General features: G+C 45.4%; 1 protein-coding gene across 1 annotated transcript in view; it reads right to left on the reverse strand.

Annotated features, from left to right (window-relative positions):
* Nucleotides 1-16,496: 16,496 nt before the first annotated feature.
* TENT5C (terminal nucleotidyltransferase 5C) overlaps nt 16,497-21,184 on the reverse strand; it is a 77,715-nt gene continuing 73,027 nt past the window's right edge. The window contains exon 3 of the transcript XR_011649580.1: nt 16,497-16,977. The gene's annotated coding sequence lies outside the window, so the exon portion shown is untranslated. The remainder of the gene's footprint in view (nt 16,978-21,184) is intronic.

Below are 21,184 nucleotides of genomic sequence, written 5' to 3' on the forward strand. Positions count from 1 at the left end.
ATAAATCCCAGACCACAAAAACTGAAATGAAAAATACCCAGGATGGGGAAGCGGCTGTGGTTCAATCAGCTGGGCTCCCATTTACCATATGGGGGGCCCTGGGTTCGTATCCTGGGGCCTCCTTGTGAAGGCAGGCTCACCCGCATGCTGCGGAGAGCTGCCGACCCAGGTGCCGCAGTGTCACCGGCCCACAAGCACCACACTGACTCAGCAAGGTGATGCAACAAAAAGGGAGACAGGTGGAAAAAAAAAAAGCAGAAGAGCTCATAGCGAATGGACACAGGGAGCAGACTGCATGCAAAAAGCTGGAAAGAGGGGGGGGGTAAAATAAAAAGAATATACCCAGAATGGTTTCAAGAGCCACTAGAAGCTGGCAAAAGAAAGAATCAGTGAAGTTGAAGACAAGACGTCTGAAATGAGTCAGCCTGAGAAGCAGAAAGAAAAAAGAAATATTTAAAGTGAATAGCCTAAAAGAGCTATGGGACACCATCAAGTACACCAATATTTATTTATGGGAGTCCAAAAGAAGAAAGAGAAAGGGGCAGAAGGAATAGTCAAATAAATAATGACCAAGAACTTCCCAAACTTAACAAAAGATGTGAAATGCACATCTAAGAAGCTCAGAGAACACCAAACAGGATAAACATGAAGAAAAACACCCTGTCATGTATTGAGCACACTACCAAATGCAAAGGACAAGGAGAAAGTTGTAAAACCTGCAAGAGAAAAGCAATGTGTTACATATAAGAGAATCCCAATTATATTGGGTATCAATTTCTCATCAGAAACCATGGAGACAAGAAGGCAGTTGGCTGAAATACTTAAAGTGTTAAAGGACACAACTGCCAACCCAGAATTTTATATTCATTGAGACTCTCTTTCAAAAATGAGGGAGAGATTAAGACATTTTCAGATAAACAAAAACTGAGGGAGTCCATCATCACTAGACCTGCACATCAAACAATACTAAAGGGAATTATTCAGACTGAAACAAAAGGACACTAGAAAGGACAGTGGTTCAGGGTAGCATAAAAAATAAAGACCTGTGATAAAGGTAACCATTTATGTAATTATAAATTCCAATAGTATTGTATTGTTTGGTATATGTTTGGTATGTAACTCCACTTCTTACTTCCTACAGGTGCTAAAATGCAAATGCATAAAAAATGATGATAAATATAGGTTTTTTTGGACACACTATGTACAGAGATATAAGTGGTAACAAGTACAAAAAATGGTGGGGAACAATGGAGTATAGGAAAAGTATATGTGCACATTGTTAAACTTAAGTTGGTATCAAACCAAATGTGCTTGCTATGTATTTGCATTGTTAAAGTTTAAAGTCATGGTAATCACAAGGAAAACAGATGAAAATATATCCAGATAGAAATGAGAAGGCACTCAATATGGCACAACACAAAAAAGCAAATAAATACAACAGTAGACTTACAAAGTCTAAATAGCAAAATGGCAGAAGAAAAACTGGTATTTTCAATAGCGACTTTAAATGTAAATGGATTAAACTCTCCAGTCAAAAGGCAGAGATTGGCAGAATATGTAAACTATATGCTGCCTGCATGAGACTCACCTTAAAGTCATAGATACAAGTTAAGTTGATGGTGAGAGTATAGAAAAAAATATACCATGCAAGTAGCCACAAAAAGAGAGCTGGGGTGACTATACTAATATCAGATAAAATGGACTTTAAGTCAAAAACAGTTATGAGGGACAGAGATGGTCATTACATACTGATAAAGGGGACAATTCAACAGAAAGATGTAACAATTATAAATATATATACACCTAACAGCACAGCCCCACCCCCACCCCAATATGAAACAAATATTGGCAGATTTGAAGGGAGAAATCGATGGCTCTGCATTACTAGTAGGGGACTTTAAAACACTATTCCCAATAATGGAGGGCGCGTCTAGTCAGAAGATCAATAAGAGAGAACAGGGCTTGAATGATACATTAAACCAACTGGACCTAACAGACAATTATAGAACACGGCACAAACAAACAAACAAAAAAGAATACACATTCTTCTCAAGAACACAGGGATCATTCAGAATACACTTTCTTCTCAAAACACATGGATCATTCTCCAGGATAGACCATATGTAGGGTCATAAAATGAGTATCAATAAATTCAAATATATTGAAAACATACAATGTATATTCTCCAACCACAATGGAATGAAGCTAGAAATCAGTAACAGAGGGAGAAAGGGAAAATTCACAACTATGTGGAATTAAAAAACATACCATTAAAAAAACAATGGGTTAAGAGGAAATCAAAAGCAAAATTAGGAAATTTCTTGAGGCAAATGAAAATGAAGTAAAACATACCAAAATTTATGGGTGCAGCAAAGGCACCACTGAGAGACAAATTTACAGCTCTTAAATGCTTACATTTAAAAAGAAAGAAGACTTCGAATCAGAGATCTCATCTCAAAACTGCAAGACTAGCAAAAGAAGAGCAAACTAACCCCAAAGTGAGCAGAGAAAAGGGAATAACAAAGATTAGCGTGGAAATAATTTTAAAAATAAAATAAAAACCAATAGAACAAACTATAAGTTGTTTCTTTGGAAAGATCAATAAAATAAAGATTTAGGAGTGGAGGTAGCTCAAGCAATTGATCACCTACCTCCCTTCCACATGGGAGGTCCTGGGTTTGATTCTGAGTGCCTCCTAAAGAGAAGACAAACAGGCACAGAGAGTGCCCAATGAGTGCAAACAAATAGGAGGAGGGAGAAATAAATAAAATAAATCTTAAGAAGAAAACAAAAAAAGACAAAGATTTAGCTGACTGATAAAACAAGAGAGAGGATATGAATAATGAAAATCAGAAATGAAAAGGAGGACATTACTACTGATGCCACTGAAATAAAAGGACTAAAAGTGGATACTACGAAGAACTGTATGCCAATACATTAGGTAACCTAGATGAAATGGACAAATCCTTAGACACATACAAACTACCTACACTGACTCAAGAAGAAATAGAAGATCTCAACAAACCAGTAAGTAAAGAGATTGAGCCAGGAATCAAAAACCTCCCAACAAAGAAAACAACAGGATCGGGTAGCTTCAAAGGGGAATTCTACCAAACTTTCTGAGAAGACTGAACTCTGGTTCTGCTCAAACTCTTCCAAACACGTGAAGAGGAGGGAGCATTCCCTAACTCACTCACCCTCAAACCAAAGCCACACAAAGATGCCACAAGAAAAGAAAACTACAGGCCAATATTTCTTATGGATATAGATGCAAAATTTCTCAGCAAAATACTAGTAAACTGAATCCAACAGCATAATATAAGAATTATATACCATGATCAAGTGAGATTTATCCCTTTATGCAAGGTTGGTTTAGCATAAGAAAATCCATTAAATGTAATATAGCACATTAACAGAATGAAGGGGGAAAAAACATCATCATCTCAATCAATGCGGAAGAGGCATTTGACAAAATACAGCACCCTTTCTTGACAAAAACACTTAGAACACTAGGAATAGAGGAAGACTTCCTCAACATGATAATGGGCATAGATGAAAAACCCACAGCTAACATCCGACTTAATGGTGAAAGACTGAAAGCTTTCCCTCTAAGATCGGTAACAAGACAAGGATGCCCAGTGGCACCAGTTATTCAACATTGTACTGGAAGTTCTTGCCAGAGCAATTATGCAAGTAAAAGAAATAAAAATTTTCCAAATTGGAAAGGAAGAAATAAAGCTTTCCCCATTTGCAGCTAATATATACAGAAAATCCTGAAAAATCCACACCAAATCTCCTAGAGTTAATAAACAAATTCAGCAAATTGGCAGGGTACAAGATCAACACCCCAAAACCAGTAATATTTTTATACACAAGCAATGAACAATTGGAAGAAGAAATCAAGAAAAAATTCCACTCACAAGAGCAACTAAAAGAATGACATATCTAAGAATAAATCTGACCAAGGATATAAATGATTTATACAAGAAAACTGCAAAACATTTTCAAAAGAATTAAAGCAGACTTAAATATATGGAAAGATATCCCACATTCCTGGATTGGGAGACTAAAGATTGTAAAGATGTCAATACTACCCAAAGCAATTTATAATAGATTCAATACAATTGGGAGACTAAAGATTGTAAAGATGTCAATACTACCCAAAGCAATTTATAATAGATTCAATACAATCCCAATTAAAATTCCAACAAACTTTCTTTGCGGAAACAGAAAAGACAGTTATTACATTTATATGGGGGAGTAAGGGGCTAAAGCCATCTTAGAAGAATGAAGTTGAAGGACTCACACTTCCCAATTTTAAAATTTATTACAAAGCCACAGTAATCAAAACAGCATGGTATTGGCACAAGGATAGACATATAGACCAGTGGAATTGAGAGAATTGAGAACTTAGAAATCAACCCTCAAACTTATGACCAGCAGACTTTTGACAAGGGAGCAAAGACTGTTCTGGGAAAGAACAGTCTCTTCAATAAGTGGTTCTGGGAAAACTAGATCTCCATTTGCAAAAAAAAAAGGAGGACCCCATACCTCACATCATATACAAAAGTCAACTCAAAATGGATTAAAGCCCTAAATATAAGAACTAGAACTATCAAACTCCTAGAAGAAAACATAGAGAAACATCTTCAGGAAATTATATTAAGCAAAGGTTTCTTTATAACTTTATAACCAAAGCACAAGACACAAAAGAAAAAAATAGATAAATGGGACCTCAACAAAATTTAAAAACTTTTGTCCATCAAAGCACTTTATTATGAACGTAAAAAACAACCTACACAATAAGAGAAAATATTTGGAAAACACATACCCAATAATGGATTACTATCCAGTATATATAAAGAAATCCTTCAATGTAATGACAAAAAGACAAAACATTTAAAAAACGGGCAAAAGACTTAAAATATGATAGACAAATGGCCAGAAAGCACATGAAAAGATGCTCAACATCATTAACCATCAGGGAAATCACAATGAGATACCATTTCATACTCATTAGAATGGTTGCCTTAAAAAAAAGGGGGGGGGGGGAAATAAGTGTGGAGAAGATGTGGAGAAATAGAAATACTTGCTCACTACTTATAGCAATGTAAAATGTTGCAGCCACTGTGGAAGACAGTTTGGCAATTCCCAAGAAAGTTAAGTATAGAACTACTATATGACCTGGCAACCCCATTATTAGTTATATACTCCCAAAGGATTGAAAGCAGAAATGCATGCAGTAATTGTGCACTGGTGTTCATAGTGGAATTATTCACAATTGCCAAAAAGTAGAAGCAACACAATTGCCCAACAACGGATGAATGGATAAATAAAATTATTGTTATATATGTATACAATGGAATATTATTCAGCCATAAATAGTAATAAAATCCTGATACATGTGACAAGACATCATGTTGAAATAAGCCAGACAAAAGGACAAATATTGCATGAGCTCACTGATTTGAAATGATTAGAATAAGTAAACATAGAGTCAGAATCTAGAATATAGGTTACCAGGGGACAAACTGGAGACAGGAAATTGGAAGTTGAGACTGAGAATGTACAGGGTTCCTATTTGGAATAATGGAAATGTTTTGGAAGTGGATGGTGGTTGTCTTAGTTTGCCACAGGGCAGCTGATACAAAGTACCAGAAAGGAGCTGGCTTTTATAATGGCAAATTTATGAGGGGTAAAAGCTCACAGTTGGAAGACCATGAACCATACAAACCAGCAGAGACACTTCATCACTAAAGTCAGCGGCTGGTGATTCTGGCATCCTGCCATGTGGCGGAGCTGGCTGCTAGGTCCCGCCTTCCCCTCCTGAATCTCCGGTCACCTGGAGCTCAGCTGTGGCCATACAGGCATTCGGCCTGTTTCCCACTGGCCTCCTCTCCCAGTCAGCTTTCTCGCGTTCAGCTGTGAGCTGTCGGGCATAGGGATCGTCTCTTCCGCCCGGGCTTATCTCAGCTTTGAGCTGCTCCTTGGGCCCAGCCTTTGTGCTTACGCTTGAGCTGCTAGAGAGCCTTGAGCGCTCTCACATTAGAGGGTCAGAAACGGAGGCTTCCTTTCTCTCTGCGTGTCACGCTTCTATCAGACCCAAGCTGGCTCACACCTCACTGACAGAGTCCAATCAAAAGTAATCTAATCAAGATTTAAAGTGAATCTAGGGAAGTGGACTTGGCCCAGTGGTTAGGGCATCCGCCTACTACATGCGAGGTCCGAAGTTCAAACCCCGGGCCTCCTTGACCCGTGTGCAGCTGGCCCATGCGCAGTGCTGATGCACGCAAGGAGTGCCCTGCCACGCAGGGGTGTCCCCCGCGTAGAGGAGCCCCACGCGCAAGGAGTGTGCCCCATAATGAGAGCCGCCCAGCACGAAAGAAAGTGCAGCCTACCCAGGAATGGTGCCACACACACGGAGAGCTGATGCAACAAGATGATGCAGCAAAAAGAGACACAGATTCCTGTGCCGCTGATAAGGATAGAAGCGGACAAAAACAAGGACACGCAGCAGATGGACACAGAGAACAGACAACTGGGGGCGGGGGGGACAGGGAAGGGGAGAGAAATAAATAAAATAAAATAAAATAAAAAATAAAGTGAATCTAATGCAATCAAAGAGTGCCATACCCGCAGGAATAGATTACTTTAACACAATCTTTTTCCTATGGGATTCATAAAATAATTTCAAACTATCACAAAATGTGAACACATTGTGAATGCTATTAGCAGCACTGAAATGTAGATCTTAATATGATTAAAAGGGGGAAATGTTAGATCATACATGTGGTAAAAGAATACAAATTTTTTTAAAGTCCATGAACTACTAAACTGTGAACCCTAAGTAAACCATGGATTTTAATTAGTGGTACAATTTTTAAAATGTATTATCATCAATTGTAACAAATGTCCCATACTAATGCAAGGTGTTAATTATAGGCTGGTATAAAGGAATCCTGTATTTGATGCATGATTATTCTGTAAACCCACAACTTCTCTACTAAAAAGTAATTTTTATGCAGCTGTATCATTTTCATGCATTATGCTTGATGCTGGTTATATGGAGACAAGTGAAACTTAGACCTTGACCTCGGAGTCTTCACAATCTCAGGAAAAACACAAGACCTTGAAGAAACTGGAGCTCCGCTCAGCCCCAGCCTCCAACTTACCTGGCGGTATGGTGGGGCAAAATAATTGTGCTTGAGGAAACTCTTTGGGCTTTCCAGAGTTTGGGAAGCCAAAATTCACTTGTCAGGATAGCTCTAGCAATTGGCCAGTAATAAAAACGAAACAGACCTGAGATGTGTGTGAGAGACGCGGCATCTCGCATGCTCTCTGTCCACCTGCCCAGACCACAGGGCTTGGCCTTGGCTCCCGAGAAGCGTCAGTCCTCCTGCTGCCTCCCGTCTGCGTGGAGAGAATAAAGTAGGGGTTCCAGGGGGAGATACAGAGCAGTAGCTCCTCAAACGCCCGGCCCCGGCGGGCCACGGGTGGACGATGGGACCCCCTGCTGCGCAGGCCCAGCGCCCCGCAGGCTCGTGGGACGAGAGCAGTCTCCCTTGGTGGTGGGTTAGCGCAGGTGCACTGTTTTCTCATTTCCTGGGCACCGTTCTGCGTGCTTTCCACACAGTAGCTCCCCGCTGCGGCCCTATAAAGAGGAACGATCATCACTCCTGTTCTGTAGAGAAGCCCGAGGCACTAAGAGGTCAACTGCTCTTCAGTCCTGAAGCTGGTGTGTGAAGGAGCTGGGATTTGAATCCGATCCCCATTCTTAATCACTCCACCTTGCAGAACCGCTGTGAGGGTTAGAGAGGATACTGCCTCTAGGGGGTCAGGCGCGATTCTCGACACACGCAGGGATGTCTGTAGCTGCACTGTTTGTTACAGCAGCCACTGGTAATGACCCGTCTATCCTACAAGAAGGAATTAAGGAACTCTGGTTTATTCATCCACTGGAGTGCAGCACAGCTGTTAAAATGAATGAACTAGAACATGGATAGATTTCAGCAACAAATTTGAGCTGGGGGTGTGGTGGTGAAGATATATATTCATCCAAGTTACAGATGAATATATACAGTAGTACACCACTGTTTACAAGTTTAAAACATCAGAAAAGATCTCTCTGTTGTTCACAGATATAAGCATACAATGTAAAAGAAGTAACACCAGGACTGGAAAGAGATACAATTATCAGGAGAGCTGTTAGCCCTGGAGAGTGGCAGAGGAATGGAGAAGGAAGGTAGGGGCTTGCACGTTAGTTGTAAGGTTATATTTAATAAAAAATATATATATCTGAAGCAAAAACAGCAAAACGTGAGCATCAGTTAAGACTGAGGGAGGGTACACAGTTTCTATTTCATAATAATTGCTATGCTTGAGAGCTTACTATGTGCCAAAACTTGCATAAGCTTTATAGGTATTAACTCACTTGAACCTTTGAAACAGTTCAACAAGGTGGTTCTAATATTATCTATATGCTTACCGATAAGGGAATGGAAGCACAGAAAGGTAAGTAACTTGCTCAGGGTTATACTGTTGCAGGTGGGGAAGCTGGATGGGAGTCACGCGCAGGCAACGTGAGCACAAAGTGGCGCCATCATGCGTGATAGGAACAGTAAACGCTAACACGTGTGTCTGTGGACGAGGTGCGGGGCGCTGTTCTCGGGGCACCGTGGCTGTACCTCGCATCGTGCTCCCAGCAACCTCGCAGCCTCGTCTAATTGGCCCTGTTCTTCAGAGGAGAGGGCCGAGGTGGTAAACCAGCCTGTCCAGTGTCACACTGGGGAACCCAGGCATTCCCCTCCAGGGTCCCCGCTCTTAGCAGACACACAGGAGCGCCGCCCGAGGGGCCGTCTATGATGTTATTCTTGGTGTGTTTTTTTAAGATTTATTTATTTATTTATCTCCCCTTCCCCACCCCCCTGCCCCAGTGGTCTGTTCTCTGTGTCCACCTACTCGTGTTCCTCTTTTTCCTCTTCTGTTGTTGTCAGCGCATGGGAATCTGTGTCTCTTTTTGTTGCATCATCTTGTGTGTCAGCTCTCCGTGTGTGCAGCACCATTCCTGGGCAGGCTGCTCCCTCCTTCGCGCTGGGCGGCTCTCCTTATGGGCGCACTCCTTGCGCGTGGGGCTCCCCTACGCGGGGGACACCCCTGCGTGGCACGGCACTCCTTGCGCGCATCAGCACTGCGCATGGGCCAGCTCCACACGGGTCAAGGAGGCCCGGGGCTTGAACCCTGGACCTCCCATGTGGTAGACGGACGCCCTAACCACTGGGCCAAGTCCGCCGCCCTATTCTTGGTATTTTGATGCATGCTTGAAAGATTCCATAATTTGAATGTTCTAAAGTGAAAAATTAATTGAGGAGGGAGGGGGATTCATTAATGCTGTTGAGTGCTGTGGAAAGGATGAAGATTTGGAAACGCCCCCGGGCGTGACCCTGAAGAGGACCTGGAGGCTCTTTCCCTTGGCCGTCGGGTTTCAGCCTCAGGACTCAGCTGCCCCTGTCAGTCCACCAGCACGCCTCGGGCTCGCCGTCACCGCCCCTCCGCGTTGGGTTACAGCCATCCGCCTCTGTCGGCCTGCCTTCCGGAGAGACGGAGCTCGTCAGGGTGAATCCGTCTGGGATTCACCTTCGTGCCTATTGAACAGCTGACGTAAAGTGTTGGCTGTTGGTTGATAAATGGCGCCGAGGGAGGCAGCAGACGGCTCCCCAGCCTGCCCACTCCTCACAGGGCCGACAGCGCTGCCAGCCCGTTAAGAAGAGACGGGACCTGACTCCAGTCCGATGGGGACGTAGATGCTGTGGGCCTCAAGACAGAGGACAGTGCCATCAACACCAGAGGCGATCAGAAAGGAGAAAAATCAAAGTCCCACGGGGACTTCTCGCCACGACAGCTCCTGGGTGAAGCAGGAATCCTCGTCTTCAGAACCTGGAGCTGGAGGCGCAGTAAACCCCACTACGACGTGGAACGGGCGGTGACCGTGACTCTTACTTACCTAATCGTAAGTGAATCCTCTGTAATTGAAGGTCTTGCTGGTTTACTGTAGAAGGTCTTGCTGGTTTACAAAGACACAGGTCAGAGTATCTTTAAGTAATTGTTGCCTTCCAAGCCTCTAGAGGAAACAATGTTCAGGGCTCTCTTGGGCTCCTCTCTCTCCGTCCCCTCCCTGGCCCCAGCAGCGGTCAGTCCTGCCTTCGCAGCATCCCTTCCCTCCCTGTGCTCTTCCCTAGCCAGCGTCCAAGCTGCTGGCGGTCCCAGCTCTCTTGTCCTCCTCCACTTTGTCATCCACATCACTGCCAGCTCCCTCTTCGCACAGTGCCAGGGGCACAGTGGCAGCTTAGTAAACGTCCTGACATTTCTACCATCTCCTTTCAACATCTACAGGCATCGGGGAGGTCTGGACGCTAGCCCTGCCTGATCCGCCCCGGCCCACCTGGCATGGCACCCAGCTGGCCCCTCAAGAAGCTCACATTCCGGCCACACCCAAGGGCTGCCTCTTGCCCCTCTTGCTCCTTGTCCTCGGCTCAGGCCGTCCCTCTCTTTCAACGCCCTTTCTCCCAAATGCTCCCTACTGTGCGAGACCGCAGTCCAGCACGGCCACCGCCTCGAAGCCGTGCCTGACCGCAGCGGCCACGCCGCCCTCTCCCTCCTCCGCGCCCAGCACTGGCGTGCGCCTCCTCGGGGGAACGCGCTGTCTTCTTTCATCATTGTCGTTTTAGCCCACGCCGTCTTGAGTTGGTATTTTGAGAGCAGCCTCTGTGTCTTCGGTGCAATGCCGTATGTTGAGTGTACCTGGGGGCGACTGGCACCAACTAGGCGTTCAGTAAATACTAGAATCTCCCCCTTTCCTTCTGGTTTTTTGGTAGGAGGAACTGCTGAAATCTCATGGTAGCCACAGAGATTTCCTGACAGGCCCAGGAATGTCACAAGTGTGTCTCTCTGTTTGTTTTAGGGAAGAGAGCGTGCTAAATCAGAACATGCTAGACCTGTTAGGCTCTACCTTCTAGTACTTGGGTGATTCCAGAAAACTCGCTTAGCTTATCAATTGTTTCATCGTTCAGAGGGGGTTATTAAAACTGTGCAAGCTGGGCTGGTGTAGCAAGGAGGCCCCAAAATAGAAATACTCAAATAAGATAGCCGTGTCCTGCTCCCTCACGTCTGGACCCACAGGCAGGCAGCGCGGCTGGGGGGGAGAGAGCCCCGGGTGCTTTCCTGGCTCGTGTTCTGCCTTCGCCCCGCTTGCTCGACAAAAGCCGCCTCGCCAGCCATCACGCATCTCCTTTCCGTCCCCAGGAATGCGGAGCGGAGCGCGAACGCCTCCTCTTTCAAGGACTTGCCTCCAACGCTGTGTGCGTCGCTTTCGTTTAAATCCTTTTGACTAGGACATAGTCACACGACCACCCCAAACGGCAGGGGAGGCTGGGCGAGGCCTGCCAGCCCCGAACCCCTGGCCCTGCCACCATCCTGCTCAGAACTACTCAGGCAGCCGCGCGCGGGCGAAAACTCAGAGGTTCTGTTGCCAAGAGAAGAGGCCAAAGAGTGAAGGGGGTGGGGGGACAAGCACCCGTCTCCGCCACCACTGCCTCACAAGGGCGAGGCAAAAGATTAAAGGCAGAGACTGGGAGGCACCCAGCGTTACAGCAGCAAAGCCTTCCTCCCTCCGTCCTCTCAGGAGCCCCCTGCTCGCCTGGCAGTCTTCCACCGGGCAGGCTCGCGCTGTACTTTTGAAGAATAAATGGCTAAATGAATTAGTTCATTTTGAAGGCTCACCGTTGCGAATGAGACGAAGATCGTCAGTAATTTGCTGATGAGTTGTTGCCAGAGAGAAGTTGGCTGCGGAAGTAGTTTACTATTTATGCAGCCAAAGGGAGCTCTTTCTTTGTTCCCAGTTTGCCAAACTCCTGGAATTACGCAGAGCAGGCCTCAGCCTCCCAAGTCCCCGCGCGAGGAGCATCGACGTCGAGTTGCCACGCGCCCTTCACTCGAGGCCCTGCCGCTTCTCCAGGGGGCAGCTTTGCGCAGCGCCCCGGGCCGCCCCTCGCGGGCTGTCTGTGTGCCCGGGCTTCGCCCTTCCCGGGACAGCTGGGGGGAGGCGCGGGCGGCGGGCGATGGGGCCTGCCCTCCTGCCAGCCTCAGGAGAGGCGGAGCAGGCCTGAGCAGGGCCCGGGCAGCCGGAGCCTGCAGGGGAGACGGCAGCCCGCCCGCCAGGGCCTCCCCCCCCCCCAGGCTGAGCGCCGGGCGCCTCAGCTCCAGCGTGGGTTTGTCGGGGCCTGACGCCAGGCTGGAGCGCTGCAGCCCGTTGCTTTACCAGGGGGTCTCGGACACCGTGTACAGGAAGGCTCTTGAGACAGGGCCCCACAAAGGGACCCTAGCGCCCGGGAACTGCCAGGGAGAGCAATCCCAGAGCACTGGAAGCTGAGCAAAGTGACCTAAGGAAGGAAAGCAGGGGAGTGGGTGGAGCTGGAGCGGTTGAGCACCTGCTTCCCACACACGCGGCCCTGCCTTGGCTCCTCAAAAAAACAAACCAAACAAACCAAAAAAGAAAAAAGGCGACTTTGGGACGGCTAGGGGAAGGCGGCTACTGCTTCACTGACTTGTGATCCAGAGGCGGCCCTGGAAATGGCTGGCAAAGGGCGCGCCCACGCGGAGAAGAGCTGGGGAGGACCCAGGGCCGCCTGCCTTGGCGGGGCGGGAGGGACACCGGGCTCCAGGCGCCCGGGCCTCACCGTCCCCGTGGCGCTCAGCCTGGCGACTTCCTCGGCGGCTTTTTCTCTGTCATCTCCTCTCTAGGGCAACTGCCCACTCCCCCTTCTTTGGTTCCTTCCGAGCTGCGGCTTTAACCTCTCCCAGGCCATCTGTTGAAAACCTCGGCATTTGCATACCAGGTCTGAGGGTGCTCGCCCAATCCCCCACAGCCCTTTCTTTTTGCCGGCTAACTGGCCCTCTAATGCAGTGTCAAGATTCCCAGGAGGGAGCGGGTGTGGCTCGAGCAGTTGAGCATCTGCCTCCCACACGGGAGGTCCAGGGTTCAGTTCCCTGTGCCTCCTGGAAAAAACAAACACAAACGAGAAACCAACTCAGGGAGGCTGATGGGGCTCAGTGGTTGAGCGCCAGTTTCCCAGGGCTCATTCCCCGGCCTTGGTACCTGAAAAATAAAAAAATTCCTGGGAAGCAGACACTTTATACTTCTAAACTTCTTAATGTACATAACCCACATATAATCGTGTACATATGTACATAACTATCTATATGTTTGCATGTGAGAAGGGATTCTCCTAAACATTCATTCATTTAAATAATGTTTTGAGGTTCCTGCTACGTCGCAGCAGTGAATAAGACCGACAGGTAGCTTCCTTGTTGAAGGTTGGGGCAGACCCACAGTAAACTAATAAATACTACATAGCGTGTGACTCTCTGTACATAACGTAACATAACAGATATATTTATGGTATATACGAGGGCACATGAAATGGCGTTGACTGATGAACACATGCCTATAGAAGAGGTTCAAGATTAAGCCAGGGGAGCCGATGCAGCTCAGTGGCTGGGCACCTGCTTCCCATGCACAAGGTCCTGGGTTCAGTCTCTGGTACCTCCTAAAAAAAAAAAAAGCTGGGCTCTGGAAGAGAAGAGAATATAAGATATAGAACATGTATATGACAGCACTATGCACGGCTGGCACATAGTGAGCACTCGATGATTAGATACCCAGTAAAAATAATGAGAACTAATATTCATGGCGCAAAGGAGCAGGTGCTCCTCTAATTCCTTTTGAAAGTTTTGTTTTATTGTAAATTATATTTTTTAAAAGTTGATAGATCACACAAAAAATGTTACATGAAAAAAATAGGAGGCTCCCATACACCCCCCAGGCCCCGACTCCTCCCACATCGACAACCTCTTTCATCAGCATGGCACCTTCACTGCATTTGGTGAGTACATTCTGGAGCACTGCTGCACTACACGGATTATAGTTTACATTGTAGTTAACGCTCTCCCCCACCACATTCAGTGGGCTATGGCAGGATATATAATGTCCTACATCTGTCCCTGCAATATCATTTAGGACAACTCCAAGTCCCAAAAATGCCCTACATCACACCTCTACATCTCTTCTTCCGTCTCCCTGCCCTCAGCAACTCCCATGGCCACTGTCTCCACATCAGTGCTATCGTTTCTTCCATTACTAGTCACAATAGATCCAGAGTAGAATATGAGTAAGTCCACTCTACTCCTTTAATTCTTAACAACCCTATTTAGATAGAAGCTATTATCTAATGTCCCCATTTTACACACAAAAAACTGAGGCGCAGACAGTCACACAACCAGGAAGAGGTGACTAGGTTTGAGCCCACACTGTCTCCAGAACCCGCATTCCTTAGCCCTCCTCTTGCAGAGTTTGCACAGTGGACAGCCTTTATAGAAACACAGGCAGTGAACGGCTCTAAACCTGCCAGAGCTGTTCTGAGAAGAACAAGTTACAGGGAAAAGGTCTGGGGGAAAGAGAAACTTAGAGTGGGGGTAGTGACGTGACTTTGAAACTCTGTTTTGACTGTGTTGCACTGCAACGTGATTTTCCTCTTGTATTTCTGCTTTTATGTCACAACAGGAAGAGGGAAAAAAAAAACCTTTTCTCAGTTCAGTCATAAACCTATAGTTTTGTTTCTTTCTTAAAAAAAAAAAAAAGGAAGGACAAGATGAAGTTATTTCAATATATTTTTCCACCACAGAATACAAGAGAGAGAAGTCCTGTGGATTCTCAAACGGGTGAAAGGAAGAGAAGGGGTGGGGAAAGGGATCAGGAAAAAATAACTTCCACATGGGAATTTTGATTACTGGGTTCCCCTACCTCAACGCTTTCATACCCATTAGTCTAAAGTAAGTTACTAACTTATAAAGTTAGAAACGTCTGAAACGCTTTACCGAAAGTTCTGAAGGGCCTTCAATGGAAGGTTTGGCTTTAAAATGATTCAAGATGTGTTATTTCTATAACCCCTACATTTTAGACCCCTTTTATTGATTGCAGACTATGTACAAAGAAGTCTTCTAGATTTCTTGTAGACAATATCTCATTTAGAGATAGAACTGTATAATCTGCTTGGGCTTGAAAGAAAACTAGCAATCGATTAGACATTTATTACAACTATTAATGGTGAGTGAACAAGAACCGGTCTATACTCTCGTAATTATTAAAATCTTGTTCTAAACAGAACATCAATTTTATCCACAGTCATTGGGATACTGTTAACATAATACATTTTTTAAATGAAAATATATCATTAAATAGGGAAACTTAATTCTCCCTCCCATGGCACGCCCCTCCGCACTGCTTGTCATCGTCAAGATACGGTCCTCGTACGTTTACTGTGTGGGGCACAGCGGGCTTGGTACAGGAGACGGCGGAAAATGCAAGACACAGGTACTGTCCTTGGGGGTTTTGAAGTACGGTTTGGGAGATGCAGCTCCGCGATATAGAAAGTAAGACAGAGTAATCACTCAGAGCCAAAGGAGCGCTACAGATGATAGGAGCTGAATTTAGGGGAAGGGGCTCTTTGGGAGCCAAGGCTGTCAGCAGCAGCTTCAAGTCGCACAAATTCATTCTTTTTTTCTGAATTATCACCTCTGGGTCTCAGAATCATCTCCTTGTTTTCTTTCCTCTTTAACCAAATTACCATTATCTTCCCACCCAGAGGCAGGCTCAATCTTTCTATATATATATATACATTTTTTTTTTTAAGGAAGTACCACGGATTGATCCCAGAGCCTTGTACATGGGAAGCAGGTGCTCCACCACTGAGCCGCATCCGCTCCCCTAGCTTAATCTTGAACCTCTTCCATGGACATGTTTTCATCAGTTATCAACACGATTTGTTGCCCCCTCACGTGTACAGATGCAGGGTGGGATGCTGGGCAAAGAAGGAAACAGAAGACACATGCTCTACCCCCGAGGCCGCAGGGACACTTACTAAGGAGATGCCGCCTGCGATCTCACCAGCACGGCCCCTCCCCTGCTCCCATCGCCCCCGGCCTCCACCAGGGCTCATCTGCACTGCACAGCTCTGTCTCTGACCATAGTCAGACACCCGTTCCCAGCTGAGCCCATTTCAAGTTCTCTCCTGAGAGGCACAGAGCCTACTGGTCACCGAGGTGGCGTCATGTTAACATCGGGTCGTAGCCGGAAGGTTCCACAGGCTCCTGCTGCGGAGGGGCCCGGCGCAGCCCTGGCACCTCCGTCCCAGGTCAGGGTTGTCAATGACTCCTTGGCATCTACCAGTGCTCCAGGATTGTTTTCTTAAAGTCCTTCCCCCTTTACTTCTTGCTAAAACAAACTAAAGTCAGTATCTGCTGTTTTCAAAGGGTAAAAGATTAAATAATTCATAAATCGGTTCTAGAGAATGTGATGCTAATTCCAGACCCTCGAGAAAAATGTAATAGGTCAATATTTTTTTTAAAGATTTATTTATTTATTTATTTATTCCCACCACCCCCCCCGCCCCAGTTGTCTGTTCTCTGTGTCTATTTGCTGCGTCTTCTTCTTTGTCCGCTTCTGTTGTTGTCAGTGGCACGGGAATCTGTGTTTCTTTTTGTTGCGTCATCTTGCTGTGTCAGCTCTCCGTGTGTGCAGCGCCATTCCTGGGCAGGCTGCACTTCCTTTCGCGCTGGGCTGCTCTCCTTACGGGGTGCACTCCTTGCACGTGGGGCTCCCCTACGTGGGGCCTGTATTTCAGGGCACTCCTTGCACGCATCAGCACTGCGTGTGGGCCAGCTCCACACGGGTCAAGGAGGCCCGGGGTTTGAACCGCGGACCTCCCATGTGGTAGACGGACGCCCTAACAACTGGGCAACGTCCGCTTCCCATAGATTAATATTTTGAGGTGGGAGTGAAGGCAATAAGATTGCACCCTATATTCTCAGATAGGAAACTAGGAAATCCTTGGTAAAAAGCGGCAGAATGTATTCCTTGTGGTCAACCTGGGAAAGAAAGCAGATTTTAAAAGATGAGAAAAGTGGAGCCCACCAGGTCAGATTGTTGCATTGGGATTATCTAGCACAAGAGAATGGCAAACGCGACCCCGTAGGTCTTCTCTGTGGGCATAAAATCAAACTCAAGGCCTCAACAGGATCCCACCAGCTACTGGCCTGAGAGCTCTAAAAACCTAGTTCAGAAACTGAACTTGGGGCCCCTGAATTACATCCCCACCAGGCTTCATGAGTGAATAAAGTATGAGTGGGAAAGAGTGGAGTTCTGAAAATGGAATTGCAAAGTATGGGAGGCTCCAGGGGCATGGGGAACCTTAGCCTTTAGGTTTCTGTGAAGCATTCCCAGTGCACCCCACTGAGTAGAGGAAACTAACAACCCAGCCTCCTGGGCTCCGCCCCCAGTGATACTCAGGGGCCAGAATTTGAATCAACATTTCCTGGAGGGTGCTATGCAGAATCAAGGTAGAGAAGAAAGGAGTTATAGGCAGTGATGGGCAACAGAATATCATCAAGGCTGGAAAGTCTGTGTTAGCGTAGACTTTGCGGTGTCCGTGGTTTCATGTGCTAGTTAGTCCACAGTCTGATGACTATCAGATGGGCTCTCAGAACAAGCAGAGGAGGAATGGAGACTGCCCAGGTGCTTTTCCCTCACCTGGGATGCAGTGGCTGATGTGACTCTACGTTACAGCCCATTGTGTTTGTGGCTGCTTGTGTGTGGGCACGCCAGATCAGGTTGGGCGGAGCATCTCGGAACATACGGGATGAAGCGTGTGTGTGCTACGTTAAGCAACTACTGAGAAAGGAAAGGAACAGACACCACTTGGAGTGCCCCCCACTCTGGGGATAGCCCCTAAACTCAAGACCTTTGGAGAGCTTGTCTTTATTTTCTGACTCCCACCAACACACCAATAGCTAGACTCACTGTTATGCCCAAGGGCTGGGCAGAGGGCCCCAGGGGCAGGCAATATGGAAGGCTGTAGAGAATTTAAAAACAAGCATAAAACCAACCAGAAGCCAATATGGTTTTTGTTATCACCATGTGCTGGCAATTCCAAACAATGTCAGTGATAAAGTATTCCTTCCTGGAAAAAAAATCTTTCACTGGTCTAAGTTCTCCTGTTTATTTGCTGTACTACTATTGAGTTTTTAAAAGGCGTGTGTAAGTTTCAAATTAGCACATTTTTATTACTCATCTTTTAATAATTTGCATTCTACATGGATGTTAATTCAGATAGCTCGAAGTTATATAGTCACTCTCCAACGCACACAGACTCAGCTACACGAGTTCAAGGAAGTGCTTAAGAGTTTGGAATCACACAAATTCACTTCATGTGTCCAACCCCTGTGGTACTATACATGCCTGCACCAAAAGAGTAGACCCAAAGTAAGCAATAATAGCCCAGCGATCACAAAAATGAAGAAACAGACCTTGAGTTACATAAGTGCCTTCATTCTGTGAATGCCGGGAGAAAAGAGAAAAGATGCTGGTCCATAGCACCAGAGGAAATAGAAGGGCATTGTTTAAACGCCTTGACATTATTGCCAAGAACTGGACATTTGATCTAAAGCAAAGAGTCTAAAAAATTAATGTTTTCAGACATTTTCTCTAATTTTTGCAGAACAAAAACTTTCCAAGTTTTCACTAAAAGTAATAACAGTGGAAGATGAATTTTCTGATGAAGATATTTTAGCAGATTTTCAGCCATCCAGATATCTAAGACACAAAGACATGAATGGTATCGTGATTTCTAGAATTTACTGTAAAGTGGGCATCTCTGCTAAACTTACCCTTGCTCAAAATGTTTCCTATACATTTATGTGTTACTTCATATGAAAGAAATTGTTTACATTAAAAATAAAATATTGCTCAATCAACAATGAGTGATGGCAGGTAGACAAATCTTATTAGAGTGTCTGTTGCACATGAATACGCAAGGATCAGTTTTGATGAAATTATCAACAAATTTGCAAAAGTTATAACTTGAAAACAAAAACTGTCATGTTTTGGTAATTGATAATTCAGTACTGTGACAGACCAATATGCAAGTATAATTAATTTTCCTTTTCCAAAAATACATTAATGTAAGAAAACATATGCTTTCATTACTTTTCCCTTTATCACACTAAAATATTTATTTTAATTTCTATCTTTTTAAAATATATTTTTTATTTATTATTAAAAGATACTAGATTACATAAAATGTTACATAAAAACAAAAGGGGGATTCCCATATGCCCCTCTCCCTACACCTCCCACCCTTCCCTACATTAACAACTTCTTTCATTAGTGTGGTACATTCATTGCAATTGATGAACATATTTTGGAACATTGCCACCTATCCTGGATTATAGTTTACATTGTACTTTACACTGTCTCCCACTCAATTCTGTAGATTATGGCCATATATATAATGACCTGTGTCTGTCCTTGCAGTGTCACTCAGGACAATTCCTACCCCTGAATTGCCCCTGTATTATACCTTTTTGTCCCTCTCCCTGACTTCAGCACCTCCAGTGGCCACTGTCTCCACATCAATGACATGATTTCTTCCATTGCTAGAAACACAATAAGTCTATAGTAGAATACCAGTAACTCCACTCTAGCCCATATTTTATTCCCCAGTCCTGAGGATTCTGGGATGGTGACGCACAGTCCACCTCCAATTGAGGGGGGTATTCAGCACGATACGGCTGATAGATGGGAGTCTCCTGCTGGCAGTTGTAGACTCTCTCGGTTCCTTGGTTTGGTGGTTATCCCTCCTCACCTCCTCGTTCATTGTCCTGGGTGAGTCCAATGAACTGGAGAGTAGGGGTTGCAACTCTGCTGAGGCTCAGGGCCCATCTGGTACTTGGACCACCCAGAGATTCAAGTCTCTTGGATGTACACCTACCAAGTCCCGCACCAACTATAGGTTCAAATAAAGGGGACAGAAGTGGCCTGTGTAGAGAAATCACATCTGAGTCCAACTCTGTCATACCAGGGAGCACAAACTCCAAAGTAGTGCCCACTGGTGAGGCACCAACCACCAGAGCTATTTGCCGTGACCATAGGACCTAGGTGTCTCCAGAGCCCTCAGGAGCCCCACTATTTGGGGTAGTATCTACTTTGGCTGTCTATGAGATCCTGCTGAGACGTACAGAAGCATCACCTCTGGGAAGACCACCTGACTCATTTTGAATTCTCCTAGCCCTATAAACTCATTTATCTTTACCTTTCCCCATTTTATACAAGGTCTTTTTCCAGTTGCATTGCTTATTGGTGTTTGGTAGTAATCCCTCGGTGCCAGGGAGGCTCATCCCCAGTAGTCCTGTCCCACACCAGGGGGAAGGTAATATAATTCTATACTGAGTTTGGCTCAGAGAGAGGCAACATTTGAGCAACAAGGAGGCTCTCAGAAGGTAACTCTTAGGCACCTTACAACACTAGGCTATGTTGCAACTTCAAGGACAAAGGCTCATAAGGATAGTTGTAAATATCAAGGGCCCATCAATGGACACTAGTCATTGCCCCTGTACTTGGGTGATTGTTGCTGTTCCTTTGGAGAGTGTGGCAGAGCTCTCCAAGATGGCGATTCAATATTCTTTCAATTGTTGTGTGAATCTCTGCTCACTGTGGCATTGACCCATGAACACTTGAACACATTCATATACCCTATATGTATTCCCAGGCAAACCTCCTCCCATGCATTCCCCATCACCGACACCCCACACCAATGATCCTCCCCTGCCACAGCTGCAACCCTTCTGTGATCCAAAACCTCCTCAGATTAATTTCTATCTTAACTTTTATTTTTTCATTGGCATGATTGTATATACAAAGTTCAATAAAGAAGATTTCGCTATGTTTCTTTTCTGGCTACTATTATTATTCACTTTATTTCATGAATATTACTGAGAATAATTTTGTTGGGGGAAGCTGTTAAAAAAATGACTCACTTCACATGCCTAATATACCAGCTATGCCCCTTCTGGTTGACACAGGGCACGTAACTGACCCAAGCTGGGACCAATCAATGCTGCTGGGAATGTGACATGTAGGCTAGAGAGAGGTTGAGCTGAGCCATGTGTAGACAGTGCCACAGGGCGTCTTTGACCTGCTCTGGAGGCCCCCGAGTTGTGTTGACGTCTGATCTTCCTACAGCCTCCTTGGATGGTGTGAGATAACCAAGAGTCATTCCCATAGCCTCCCTCCTGTCCT

The sequence above is a fragment of the Dasypus novemcinctus genome, chromosome 9 (assembly GCF_030445035.2).
Source record: "Dasypus novemcinctus isolate mDasNov1 chromosome 9, mDasNov1.1.hap2, whole genome shotgun sequence".
Classification (NCBI taxonomy): domain Eukaryota; kingdom Metazoa; phylum Chordata; class Mammalia; order Cingulata; family Dasypodidae; genus Dasypus; species Dasypus novemcinctus.